This window comes from Sciurus carolinensis, chromosome 3, assembly GCF_902686445.1.
Source record: "Sciurus carolinensis chromosome 3, mSciCar1.2, whole genome shotgun sequence".
NCBI lineage: Eukaryota > Metazoa > Chordata > Mammalia > Rodentia > Sciuridae > Sciurus > Sciurus carolinensis.
Window position 1 is genome coordinate 9,292,714 of NC_062215.1, and position 14,135 is coordinate 9,306,848.

Below are 14,135 nucleotides of genomic sequence, written 5' to 3' on the forward strand. Positions count from 1 at the left end.
GTTCACATAATTAGTTGGAGAACTTGAATGTGTAGTTCAATTTATGGATTAAGTGATTAGTTTTATTTCGGGGGTCTGATGAATGAAGCACTACCCAGGTCCACCTGGCATTGTTCACCCCTCTTTGTTGAAGGAGTTGAGGTTCCAAATGGCGGTTTCCTCAAAGTTGTATGACCTTTAACAAGTAACACAGACTCCTTGATTTTCTGTTTTCTCTCTTGTAAAATTGAAGTAACATGAAAATATACCTGATAGTATTGTTTAAAGAACACAAACCAGACTGGGTTTGCCTACAGTTCAGCATGTAGTGCTAACTCAATGAGCATGAGCTATCACTAAGCTAGATTTCCACTGCGCACCATTCTTAAGATCACATTGTCATCTTTATTTTATTTTCTTGATTCATGTGCTCAAACATTACCTTTGGAAACATGCAGGATAAAGTTTCCTTTCCACTGTATTTTCAATAAATTATGGGCCTTCAGTGTAATGATATGCATTACCTTAATGCCCCCTTTTTTAAAAAACTCCCTTCACATTTATATTAATGAGTCTTTTCAGTGGTTATGAGTCTGAACTCTGCTCTTCCAAAGAAGTTTCCTCATAAATTAGCATAATTGATGTCCAGTTTTGGGAAAATGTTAGCACACGTTATTTATGGCACGTTCTGTTCGTGTGGCGCCTCTTAAGGTGAAAAAAAAAGAGAGAGAGAGAGCGAGAGAGAAGTTTTCACAAAGAAGGTTCAAATGCTGCTTCCTTTGCTTGCACAACAGTGAAAGTCACGGCCTTTGTGTGCTTGGCAAGTCGGCGGCCATACTTCTAGCTGAGCAGCCTAGAGGAGGTCTGAAGTCAAGGGCAAGTTGCGATAGTTCTTGGTTCAGAGATTCTTTCCACACTTGCCTGAAAACTGTGTGCACCCAGGTGACAGAGGCATGCCCCTCCAGCTTTAATAAGTCTGCCTGGCATCCAAGGCAAAGCAATCTTTCAGAAAGTCACTGTCTTGTCTACTAACCCTGATGTTTGAAATGAGAGCACAAATATACGTTTGATTTTACTACTCGGTGTAGCTAACCAAGCACAGTTTGTATCTCTCCAAGTATCCTCACAGACCTAAGGAAAGTACAAAAGGCAAGATTCCATGAGAAACATGATTACAGGTTTGATATATTTTTTTTTAACTCTGGCAGCGGAGGAAGAGTGTAAGACTGAACATGGAAATTTTCCTGAAAGTTTGAAGATTTTCTTTTGTTCATTTGTGTGTTTGTTTCATGTTGAACACATTGAACTAATGTGTGCTGAATAAAGCTTTGTTCAGAGGTGCAAGGAAGTTAAGTCTGAGGGATAAATCCAATGGGGAATTATGATTCAGCACATAATAAACTCTCAATAAAGAGTGTGTTTTTATTTTTTCTAGCCTTAAATGTTTGGTGAATTTTATTTTGATCTGTCTTCAATTCTTTGTATTTCCTGATTTGGAGTAACGAATCCCACTTGGAGATCAATCTGGTTTTCTTCCCAAGAACAGGGGGAATCAGTCACTTCTCTTAGTCCACATAGACATTTCACTGTCAATCTGTATCAGATTTTCTTAGGAGAAATCAAATTTGGCTGAAGATACATTCATAAAAGTTTAGATCGACACAATAAACATAAAATGTTATCTGCATGAAACGTAAGCACCAATCAGATCAATAAGACAAATTTAAAAACTTGTTTTAAGTTCCATTATAAACCTAATCCTCAATAATAAATGAATCTACTCATGAAACACTTTTCTCTAAAGAATTCACACTTAATGAGGAGATGCTCATATGAAACAAGAAAATTTCAGAGCACTCTAGAAGAGACTGTGGATGTCTTGCTTGGTTACGTCCATAACTACAGGCATTCAGAAGAAATGAATACTAATGTCTGCAGTCCACAATTCTCCAGGATTTGAGTCCCAAGAGGGACTGGTCCCCAGACGGTACCACCTTCCCCAAAGGATGCACTTCACAAAGGATGATCTCAAAGTCAGGAAGAAAAATAACTCATATTAACAGATAATAAGTCAATTACTCAAAGAAACAATTCCTAAGGGGAAAATGAAGTCATTGGTAGGAAGCAGATGAACTGAACAACTGTAGTGTGCATGGACCAGGAGGAGGACAGAGGATGTGAGGACAGGTGAGGTGAGGGAGGAGTGGGTATCACGGCTCCCTTCCACCGCCCTTCAGAAACTGCGTTACATGTGGCCTGAGAGGACACAGTATTTATGACAGTCTTCAGACACAATGTTAACAAAGAAATCAACAGAAATTAAAAAAAAAAAAAAACAGTTTAGTTGGTGGTAAAGATACTATGCATAAGTCAGATTTGAACAGCATTAAAAAATATCAGGATAAAAATAGACTCCAAAGCAGAAAAAATTTTAGATTTGGATACTGGCTCTAAAAACCACTAATTTTTCACCATGAGTCAGGAAGTCCTGTAGAGTTCTTAGCCCCTTTTCTTACCAATGGGATGGCATTAAGGACACGAGGTCTGTGAACTTCTTCTGAGGTTTAGCAATACTATAGATTGTTATCAGGGCGGGGAGGGGGCATGGGAGGGGAAAGATGGTGGAATGAGATGGACATCTTGACCCTAGGTGCATGTATCATCACATGGATGGTAGGACTCACATCATGTATGACCAGAGAAATGAAAAACTGGGCTCCGTTCATGTACAATGAATCCAAATGCATTCTGCTGCCATGTCTGACTAATTAGAACAAATAAAAAAATACAAATAGCTATCACATCTAACACAAAAACGTGTTCTTACTAAGTCACAGCTATTGTTATTATTTAACTTCTTTCCCATCCTCTCTTTGGATCCCCTGATAAGATAAACACCAACTTGTATTATAGTCAGTATTTGAAATAGAGGCAGTTTTTTTTCCCCTCCCACTAGAGGCCTCCATTCCATCTACTAGAAAATTTTCTAAAAAATTAAAATTTGCTCACTCAATAACTGTTTTGCATTGATTTCAGTCTGATCATTGGCAAAAATAAATAAATAAATAAAAATAAACCTAAAATCTCTTCTACATGATAGCCTGTCCACACTTAATTATATTCATACTTTTTGCCGTTGTTTTTCCCCCAGATCACAGTAATATTATCTATTACTGTATTATTGTCTAACAATATTATCTAGCAATAGTTATATTATCTGATATTACTATTATTTGATTATCAAGGGACCTCAGTGGATGCTGTCTCTGAGCAGATTCTTCTGAGAAGAAGTAACATTGAAACAATCCTGGAGTGATCTAACCAGTACAGAATGGAACTAAACAATCACCTGTTTTATCTTTCTGATAAAGAAGAGTCTAAATCACATTAGCTTTTTGGCAGTGGTATCAAAATATTAATGACAGCATCTCAGCATCTCAAAACTCCTTCTAGGGGCCCATCCATAAAGCACTCCTACTGACTGAATCTTTTTAAATCCTTCCTTCCTTCCTTATTTCCTTCCTTCCTTATTTCCTTCCTTATTTCCTTCCTTCCTTCCTTCCTTCCTTCCTTCCTTCCTTCCTTCCTTCCTTCCTTCCTTCCTTCCTTCCTCCTTCCACACAGTCATTTGAGAATAGTCAGTTTTGCATTCCACATAGCCCCAGTGTGAAAAGGCACTCTGTGGAATTTACATAGATTTGGGAATTAACACATGGTCCCAAACTCCCTGACGGTTGATACAGAAGGTGAAGGGAGTTTGCATGTCTGCATTCGTTTCTTTTTCGCAATCCTACTTGCATCATCTAAGCATCTCCCTGAAACTCAGGCAACGGGGAAGAATTTGCTTCTTAATGAGCCAGTGTAAACACTATTAAAGTTCTGTTTACATACTTCTGTTCTTTTAATTTATTTTCTCCTTGGTCCTGCTGCTTTTTATTTCCAGGCTTTATTTTCCCTTTCACCTTCACGACTAGAGCCACGTTAAAAAAAAAAAAAAAAAAAAAAAAAAAAAATTAGCAATTTCAAATTTTAGTAAACGGCATTTCGACAGTAAACAAGCAAATGTAACCACATTGGTGTCATGTTCCTAATAAATATTAGAGTCTGACGTAGATTGGGGTTTTCTCCTGACTGCTCTGGGAACTACAGAAGTCCCAGCAATCAGTCTTTACTAAATTCTTTGCCTGATTCACTGGACGTTCCGCCCTTCTCTTTGACCACGGGAGTTATTGGATCCACCGTTCAATGACATGGTTCCAGCTAGAAGCCAAAATGCGTGACTGAGATGACACCTAATGGAAATAGGAAAGTCCGTTCCAGTGAAATTCTTCATGATTTAAAAGCTAAACGATGTTGATGAAACAAAATAGGCACATACAATTCTTCATGATTTAAGTTTCCTGTGCTTCAATATAAATCTCCTGTTCAAAAATAGAAAGATATGGATCTACTCTGAAGAGCTTCAAAAACTTCCTCATTAAAAAGGCATTCAGCTTATAAAATTGTTTTCTTCCCCTCTAAAGCTGTGGTTGTTCTATCAAAGGCTAAAAGCACATCACAGAAGGACAGACACATAGTTGCTGTCAGTAAGGAGAAGATAGATACATGTGTACCTTAATGACAAGGGTCCAGTTCTTGTTACCCATGATGCACTGCAGGTTTCAAAACCCATTTTTCTGATCGTTCTTCTTTCAAACAATCTGTTTCCCACACTATTTAAGAGCCCATTGCCAGGAATCAAGTTCAACCCACCATGTCTCATCTAACAAAAATGTTACAGGAAAAGAAAACCTGACATTTTCTCAAGTGTTTGAGCACACTCTAACAGAATGTCACTGGTATTTAGGGTTACCTCTCCATCGGTGCTATGGAAATAGCCCCGTCTAAATCTCCTGAAAATAGTTTTCCTGAATTTGATGATTGCAGAAAAGGAACTCAACTGCAGGTCAGCCGGAACTCTGAGAAGTTAGGTGCAAGCTGCGTAGGCATGGGTAGAGAGAAGTGACTTCAAAGCTGAATCGTGACCATTTTCAGAGAAAGACTCTGCTTCCTTTTAGGAGTAACTGCAGTAGGGACAAGTGACTCTTAGCTTCACCAGGTAGGAGCCCTGCGACACATGCTTCCATAAACCGAGGTGAACTAAATCGTGAATTGGCTGTGTGTTGTCAAAGTTGGTTTCCAGATTCTTGGAAAGTTGTTTTTCTTTTTTCTTTTCTTTTTTTTTTTTTTCGTTTAAATTAAAAATCTAAACATTTTGTCCTGTAACGTATCTATTTTTGTGATGATGTGAAACCCAATCCAACTTCACAAGAGTGAATGCCAAATGTGAAAAACAAATGTGTTCGTTAAACTTATGCTTTTATTCAGAAAGCAGTGTGACCAACAGCAGGATGCAAGAAGCAGGTGTGTTTTATTAAAGGGGGAGTCACTCTGAGTGGACAGGGTTGTCAGGGGCTGCCTCAGTGACAGAGGAGGGTTTAACTGGCACTTGGCTGCGACCTTATAAAATGTAATTTCACGTCTAACCTTCCCACCTTTGCTGGCCAGGGGTGCCTCTTGAGTGAAGCTCCCTGGGACATGTCATTCCATAGATGACACTGTATTAATCAGAGCTTCTGAGGGGAATGATCCAATTCACAGAATCTCCAAATCCTGAGACCACATCTGTGTGAACTTGTGTAACCTATCTTTCTGATGTTGTCTCATCTATAAACTGAGGATAATCATAGTACTTTTTTTTTTTCCTCATAGTCTTCAAGGATCAAATGAATTAATACTTTAAAATTGTTTAAGACAGCTGTGTGTGGTGGCACATACCTGCTATCCCAGGGACTTGAGAGGCTGAGGCAGGAGGATTGCAAGTTTGAGGACAGACTCAGAAGCTGAGTGAGGTTCTGTCTCCAAATGAAAAATAAAAAGGACTGGGGATTTGGCTCAAGGGTTAAGTGCCCCTGGGTTCAATGTCTGGTACTTAAAAAAAAAGAAAACACAATGTGTTCCAGATTTTAAGTCTTTAGAAACTTGCTCCATATTTGCCCTAAGGTAAAAAAAATCTAAAGTAAGTGCCCTAACATTTCTTTCATGCATCCTAATGCTCACCATTTGCAAAGCACTGTGCTCCATGACATGAGGAACATAAGAATTTTATCTAAAAATTTTTGTGATTGAAAGTAATTATTCAAGATGGTTGCGGAGAAGATATTTCTGCAAGTGTCTATAAGAAATGATGTTCTGCGGTTGGACCTGCATGCCTGTCATTTCATGCAAGAGAGGTTTAAGGTCATGGAATTCAGTGGACAAATCCCATACACAAGACTCTCATGGGCACCTTTCAAGCGGCAGGATCCGAGCTGTGCAGTGGAAGATCACGTAAATAAGACGCTGTGCCTGCTGCAACTTGCTCACGCTTATGAAGCAGATAAAACTATAAGCAAATGATTGCATGCTGGTGACAGCTTGGAATTGGGATGAGCTGTGCAAAGCAGGATGGAGTGAGTTATTCTTGGTGAAGACGAGCGAGCGAATCAAACCAGGATCGAGAAGAGACGAAGAGAGCTGATCAGATCTGGAGGAATGAATCCAAGGTTCTCCTGGGTACGGGATGTCAGGGAGGCATGGATGTGAGAGGCTGGTGCCTTATGTACCTCAGAAGTCCTGGGAGGCAGAACGGAAGGGAAAAGGGTACAGGAGCTACATCTGCAAGCAGACTATTGTCTAAAACTATTATTTGAAATTCATAATCCAAATTGTAACAGGTATAGGGAACGTATAATGAAAGACATGTAAAAATAATTATGTCTGTGTGTCCAGAAATAAATAGAGAAACACTCGCCAGCAGTACACACTCACTGGGCACTATCATTTCAATCCATGTTCTCTGACCTTATTCAAATTGAAGTCTTACTGCTCCTTCAAAAACCTTGCTTGAAAACTAGGAATTGTATTAAATAAATGTCTTTAAAACTGTTCTGTATGTGCATTTCTTTTAAGCCACTTTATTTTTGGCAAAACTCACAGAAAAGCTCTCCTTTAAAAAATGTTTTCCTTTTAGAGACACAATACTCAGACGTGAGGAAATATCAGTCAAGAAGACAAAATAAACAGGCAACTCAGAAGAGCCTTAAGGCAACTGGAATATAGTGAATACTATAATATGTCTGAGTCCTCATGCACCTGTGAGAGACAGAGGCCGTGGGGCAGAGAAAGAAGGAGGAATAAGAGGAGAAGGAGGAGGAAGAGGAGGGGAGAGGGAGGGGAGAATGAAAGAAAATCTACTGCAAGATTTCTGGTCTATGAAATCAGTGGTGGGACTAGGAAAGATTAGCCCCAAGCTCTTGCAGGCTGTAGCAGGGCAGTGTTCACCAGCTGAGAGTGCCTCAGTGGGCTGAGGCTTGGCAGATGATCATTGCTATAGGTTTAGCTCTGTGTTCTGAATCAGATAGTACCTACGGCAGCATGCACGTCTTTATCCCTAAGGGACTCCGTCATTTGTGCTGGTGACACACCTAGCAAACAGCATACAGGTATTCCTTAAAGAAGAAAGAGCTGATACCGGGAGGGAAATTGAATAGACTACCCCTTCTGCAGTGCAGGCAACTTCATGTTCAATATGGCCATTCTCATTGAGCTTTATCCTACCTTATTTTTAAGGAAGTGAGTACTTAGAAAGATGTCTTTGGAGTTAAGGCAGAAAGCAAAAACAGCAGCAAAACCCCCTTCAAACTTATGCTAATACAACTTCAGTCTGCACCGTTTTCTCTTTTTTAGAGGATGGCTCACTTCCTCAGAGAAGCCAATCTATTCTGGGACATCGACCATTCTCTGGGGTCCCAAGAAGGATGGGGGTTGCTGCCAATGAACCCAGACATATCACCATAGGAAGATCATGCTGTGCTGGGATGGGCTATCAACACCTTTCCTGTTTTATGAGGAACATTTTATAAAACAGAGTTTGGGAAGAAGCCTAGTTCAATGGAGAGAAGGTAGTAGACATTGAGATGAATGAGATCCAGGATTATGTTCAATGTCTGCCGTCTGAGCAGTTATCTAATCTCATAGACACATTTTAAAGATTAGACAAAATGTATGTTACAGTCTCTTAAAGTACTTGGAATATATGGTAATTCCAAATGGTGGCCATTTTTTATACAAATCATGAAAAATTATGATGCAACAAAAACTAAAATTAAAGAGAAAATTCCTTTTTAGAGATGGAAAATCAACGAGAAATGGATTCTGCCTCATGTAGGACTTGATACAGAGAAGAGAGAATGGGACTCCAATAAAAAGTAAGCTTCAAGAGATCTTAAAAAAAAAAAATGGCATAAGGAAGGCCAGAGGTAAATAGAAGGCCTGCCCACCCACCCACCATTCCTTGGCCCTCCCTAAGAATTTGCAGCTCTTGAGAGGCGGTTTGCCTCGTAAGTATAAAATGTCTTTCCTCCCAGTTTTTGGAAAAACTGGGATGAACCAGGTAACCCCTCAGCCAAGTCAGTGAGGTGCTCACAATACCAGTGCACACAGATCTCAATATGGAATACAGGAGTTCCTCCTATGGGGAGGCCAATTAGCTGTATGCCTTTGAATATATGTATATACACACATATGTATATATTCGGTAATATATATGATAATATACATAGCATACACATTTTATATATATTAAACAATATATATTTTATATTTATTTATGTATAAAATATACATAATATATATTCAATAATATATTTTATATTTATATAAAATATATAATATGTATATTATATGATATATATTGTATTATATATATTTAATAATATATGTATTATATATTTATATGTATGTGATGGTGATTGAATTTCTGAGGACTCACTCCCAACAATCCATAAAATAAAGAGGATGAGCAATATTTTCTAAATTCTCTCTGAGTCACAATAAACCAGGACTGTATTATCAAGGAAGAAGATAAGTGATAAAGCAAGAGAATAACAGAGATAGTGTAGGGGTCTATGCACAAGAGCTGAGAATTCTGCAGTTTCTGGGTCGAGTCTGGGGTGTCTGTAACCTCTGCAAAGCATCAAGTGCTGTTTCCCATTCATTCTTAGATCCACAGACAATTCTTGCTTATTTTAAGAAGTCCACTCTGTCATATACTTTATATGTACACATACAAGTGTGGTACATATCGTATTATGTGACCCAGAGTCCTAGTTAAATATATAGAATCTGTTCAGTTGGCAGGAAAAACAAAATCAATGAAAATATTCCCATTTGTTATATTTAAAAGACTCAGATTTTTTTTTCTTTTATTTATTTGTTTTAATTCAAGAGAAAACCAGAAAATGTAGCCAGACAGTAGCTGTGTCCTTTGGCAGCAGAAATAATCTAATAAAAGTATCAGATTTCAAAGGGGGAGCAGGGGGAACCCATCTCAGACATTGGTAACGTCATTTCAGCTCAAATAATTTCACTCTGGGTTTGTATTTTTTGGACTCATATAGCTTACGATGATTTTATCCCAAGTTCATGCCACTAGAGGTGGAATTCACAAAACAAACACTGAGACCAAGCAGTGATTGACAGTTCTGACTCTCTTAATACCCCATAGTAGGTCTTTTACCATGGTCAGGAGTTCAGATTTATTTAGACAAGCTTTTCCTTGGTTTTGTAGACTAGAAGCTTTATGACGGGGTTATCCCATGACTCTATCAGGCACAGATTATCAGAATCCACAGCAAAATGGTAGATAGCCCTCTACCATGCACACCAGACCCCACAGAGCCTAGAATATGGTTTTAATTATGTTATTTCTTCCCGTCCCCCCTTAACTGGTGGGATCTGGACCTTCTTTTTGAGATGGAACCAGACAATAGTGGATTATGAATGTAAGCCCCTTAATTAAGGAACAACCCTGATAATAACACTGGAATCCTTGACCTTGACCTGAGGTTACTGCCAATGTCTTACCTCCAAGAGAACTTTCACAGGAAGAGAGTTCACAGAACTTGTGAATAACGGGTATGGAGATGTTTGGGTATTTGTTAAGAGAGGGTGTGTTGCTCAAAGTGTTGTCTTGCACAGGCTTCCCTAGTGGAGTAACCGGGGTTTTCTAACAGATGGTCATGTGCACAGGGTGGAGGAAAGGACGACTGTGCCATGTTTCTTGTATTAGCCTTACTCAATATTTGAAAACACAGGGTTCTACTTTTCAATTCTGTCTCAGTATGATCGTGTCCTGCATGAATCTAGATAAAGGTAGATTTCTAAAGATTCAAAGTAATAGGTCAATTTTCAAGGGCTAAAAAGGCTTTGACTTTCATAACAACCTGGGTAGTGGAAAAAACTTTAGAGTCAGTAAAACCAGAATTTGCATCCTGACTGTACGTGATGGCTGAAGGCCCTAAGCAACTTAGTCAACTTATTTTTTCCAGGACTGGGTTCCCATGTTCATTAACAACCATCCTAGTGGGCAGCGAAATGAGCCAAGAGCACTTGATGGGCATTAGCCAAGAGCACTCGATGGGCGTGGGCAAAGCCCTGGGTTCAATACCCAGAACTGAAAAAAAGTCATCATGATGATATCTACTTTATGGGATTATTGTAAAGATTAATATTATCTGAATAACAAAAAATTTTCGACCTGACTTACATGAGAGACGGAATCAAGGTGGCTTTCTTTTTATTTTGTGATTGTGCACACATTTTGTAAAACTGCAGCTTAACTCCTTGCTCCCCTCCCCGCATGAGGACCACCAGTCCATTTCCGTCTCTGTGAATTTGACTCTACCCAAGTCTAGTCACACAGCACTTGCTCTTCTGTGAGTGGTTTATTTCACTTAGCGCAATGTCCATGAGGTTTATCCACGTTGCAGCATATGTCAGGATTTCCTTCCTTTGAAACATTGAATAATATTCCCCTGTGTGTAGATACCATTTCAGTATCTGTTCATCTGTTGATGGGCACTGGAGTTGCTTCCAAATTTGGCTATTGTAAATATTGATGCTATGAACATATGTATGCAAAAAGATCCTTGGGTCCCTGCTTTCAATCCTTCTGGCCATATACTCAGAAGGGAACTGCTGACTCACAAAGTAATTCCATTATTATTATTATTATTATTTTTTTTTTGGTACTGGGGATTGAACCCAGGGGCACTTGACTACTGAGCCACATCCCCAGCCCTTTTTCTTTATTTTTTATTTGAAGGCAGGGTCTCACTAAGTTGCTTAGGGCCTCGCTAAATTGCTGAGACTGGTTTCGAACTTGTGATCCTCCTGCCTCAGCCTCCCAAATAGCTGGGATTACAGGTGTGTGCCACCACGCCCAGCTCCATTATTATTTTTTAAAGAACTACTGTATGGTTTTCCATACAGTGCATAATCGTTCTTGTCTCCACGTTGTCTCAAACACTTGCTATTGTTTGTTTTATTTTACAGTAACCATCCTAATTGGTGCCAGGTGAGATCTCAGTGTGATTTTTGACTTGCTTTCCTCTAATGACTCAGCGTCTTTTCATATTCTTGGAGACCATTTACATATATATATATGTATATATGTATATATGTATATAATATGTATATATATGTATATATATGTATATACACATATATATATCATATATATATGATTTTGAGAAATATTTCTTCAAATTCCTCCCCCTTTCTTGTACCAGGGATCTAACCCAAGGGACCTGAACCACTGAGTCATATCCCCAGCTCTTCTTTAATTTTTTTTATTTTGAGACAGGGTGTGTCAAGTGGCTTAGGGCCTTGCTAAATTGCTGAGGCTGGCTTTGAACTTGCAATCCTCCTACCTCAGCCTCCCGACCTGCTGAAATTCTTCAAATTCCTTGTCCATTTGAAATAGGGTTATTTGTTCTGTGGTTGAGTTTAGGGGTTCTTCACATATTCTGGATATTAACCTCTTAGGAAATACGTCATTTGCAAATATGTCCTCCAATTCTGTGGGCTGCCTTTAACTGCAGTTTGTGTCCTCCAACACATAGAAGTTTAAAATTGTGATGTCATCCAGTTCATCTTTTTGTCCTGTTTCCTGTGTTTTTGATGGCACATTGAAGCAGTCATTGCCAAACACAGTGCCATGAATCTTTTCCATTATTTTTACTTCTAAGAGTTTAACAGTCTTAGGTCTTCCATTTAGTTCTTTGATTCAATTTTGAGTTAATATTTTTACATAGGCTATGGTCACAATCTGGTCAATACTTTCAAACAATTGATTTGAATTGACATTCAAAATGATTTGGTTCACAAATGGGTTGGTTTTAAATATCATATAGTTTAACTTCTGAATAAAGTTTCTTCTGAAATAATCTTCTTTCTACCCATTATATCTACCAGTGTGCCTTCAAAAAACCTACCTTCCCAATATGTCTCAAGGTGACTTAAGTACTTCACCTACAATTTCCTCTATAGCCCATGATAATGTAATGCACTGTACTGACGTAAAAAAAAAAAAGTTATTTTTTTTTTTAGATAGCAGTTTTAGGCTCACAAAAAACTGAGAGGAAGGTATGGAGATTCCCCTTGTAACTCCTGCCTTCACACACATCGACTTTCCACCATTGTAACCATCCCCCACCAAAGTGGTACTTTTGTTACAATTGCTGAAGCTACCTTGGTACATCATTGTGACCCACATAGTTTTCGCTTGATTTTGCACATTCTATAGGTTTGGACAAGCATGTGATCACATGTATGTACCATCCCAGGATCAGGTACAGTAACTAAAATCCTCTGGGCACTGCCTGTTCATCCCTTCCCCGACCCTCTAGAAACCACTCATCTTTTTTAATGTCTCCATAGTTTTGTCTTTTCTGGTATGTCACAAAATCTGAATTATCCAGTATGTACCTTTTTCAAAGTGACTTATTTCACATGGTAATATTCACTTAATCATACTCCATATCTTTTCATGACTGAGTAGGGCATCTTTTTAGCAGTGAACAACAGTCTGCTGTCTGAATGTGCCACGGTTTACCTACTCATTCACCTACTGAAAGAGCTTTGGGTTGCCTTTAGATTTTGGCAATTATGAATGAAGCTGCTATAAATATCTATGTTGAGGCTCTCACATGGACACGAGTTGTCAATACATTTGGGTAAATACCAAGAAGCTCAATTGCTGGATCATATGTAAAAGTATGTTCTGTTTTGTGAGAAATTCCCAACTCACCCCCAACATGGTCTCTCCATCTCTCTCTGGTTCCCCTGTCTGACCAAGGAGCCTCCCATAAGCCCTGCCTTCTTTCCGGAGTTTGGTAGTGGTGGTGCTAAGGCGCTCAGTCATTCTGTGTAGCGATACCCCAGTGTTGCTTTAATTTGCACTTCCCTGGTGACATATGATGGGTACCATCTTTTCACCTGCTTTTGGCTGTATATTTATTTTCTTCAGTGAAGTGTCTGTTACAGACTTTGGTTCATTTCTCAATTGGGTTGTTTTCTTGTACATTTTTAAGAGTTATTTTGTACTTTGTGTATCGTTCCTTTAACAGATCAAGTCTTTTGCAAATATTTTCTCCCATTCTAGGGCTTGTTTCCTTATTGTCTTGATTTGTCTTTTGCAGAGGACAGATTTTATTTTCATGAAGACTAGCTTATCAGTTATTTTTTTCTTGGACTGTAGCTTTGGTGTTGAGTCCAAAATGCCATCATCGTATTCAAAACCATCTGGGTTTTTCTCCTGTGGTATCTCTGAGAGGATTCTAGTGATGTCTTTCACATTCAGGTCTATGGTCTGTTTTGAGTTAATTTATATAAACAGTGAAGTCTGACTAGATTAATTTTTTTGCGTGTGGATGTCATGAACTATACTTTGAATTATCTTTTCTTCCCCCGCCAAAATGTTAAAATTTGTGGCTGAAATTTTACCAATACATCTGTCTATTCCCAAATTTTACCCCAGAGTTTATATCCCAAAATGTGCTCAGAAGAAATAAGAACACAAGGGTAACTTTCTAGTCTCTCTACTTACAAAATGGATCATTTCATTCTTGACTCAATTAAAGTAATTCATTGTTGGTTCCACAATCCAGCTATTGTGAATTGAGCTGCTATAAACATTGATGTGACTGCATCACTGTAGTGTGCTGATTTTAAGTCCTTTGGGTATAAACCGAGGAGTGGGATAAATGGGTCAAAAAGTAGGTCCATTCCAAGTT